Here is a 1,200-nt window from a genome sequence, read left to right on the forward strand (position 1 = left end):
ATCAGTTGTCTGGTAAAAAAGATCCGGCCAGCAACAAGTTTCCCACGAATGTACCTAAAAGTGACCTTCCTGATGGTTTTGGTCAATACTTTAGAGACAAGATATCCACGATTAGGAAAAAAATTGACATGACTACCCATAAACTACCATGTTTTGAAACATTCTCTGGAGGTAATCTTTAATGAATTTGTATGTGTAACGCAAGAAGACGTAAGATTAATCATAATGTCATCACCCCATAAAACATGTAGTCTTGATCCCATTCCAACACCACTGCTCATCACACATCTTGATAGTTTCATTGGATTTATAACAATTATCATTAATGAGTCTCTTCAGTCTGGAGTAGTACCATCACTCTTTAAGTCATGCTTTAGTTATTCCCCTTCTAAAAAATATCAAGTCTTTCCCCGGAGGAGCTCAAGAATTTCAGACCTACCTCAAACCTTCCCTTTTTTAAATAAAAAATCAAGGAGAAAGTTGTTTTGGTTCAATTGAAGAATCATTTAAAAGAAAACAATTTATATGAATTATGTCAATCTGCCTATCGGCAATTTCATAACACAGAAACTGCGCTATTGAAAATATATAACGACCTCTTGTGTGAGGCGGATGAGAACAAAATAGCAATTCTTTCTCTTCTTGATCTTAGTGCTGCCTTTGACACTATAGATCACACTGTTCTTATTGAACGATTGTTCAACACGTTTGGCCTGTCTGGCAGGGTTCTTGACTGGTTCAGGTCCTACCTGATTGGCCGTACACAATCTGTGGTTGTGCACGACTCTCTTTCGTCAATTTTTAAGCTAGACTTTGGAGTGCCTCAAGGTTCAGTATTGGGTCCAATCTTGTATAGGTTTTTTAAACAACAGCTTGGAGCTGTGATCAGAAAGCACAATATGAATTATCACATGTACACAGACGATACACAGTTATATAAATCTGTTCCACCATCAGATGTTAAAACCTTGCTTACTACCATGGGTCTGTGCATTGATGACATTAAAAAAATGGATGGTTGATGATAAGCTCCAGCTTAATGAAAATAAAACTGAAATTATTTTATGTAACCCTCAAATAAAGCCATATCCCCGTAGACATTGATCATATTTGTACTGAAAATGAAAAACTGTCTTTCACTAATAAAGCAAAAAGTCTGGGAGTGTATTTTGATTCAAAATTGTCAGTGGAACCTTATAT

This window comes from Aplysia californica, unplaced genomic scaffold, assembly GCF_000002075.1.
Source record: "Aplysia californica isolate F4 #8 unplaced genomic scaffold, AplCal3.0 scaffold00208, whole genome shotgun sequence".
Lineage (NCBI taxonomy): Eukaryota > Metazoa > Mollusca > Gastropoda > Aplysiida > Aplysiidae > Aplysia > Aplysia californica.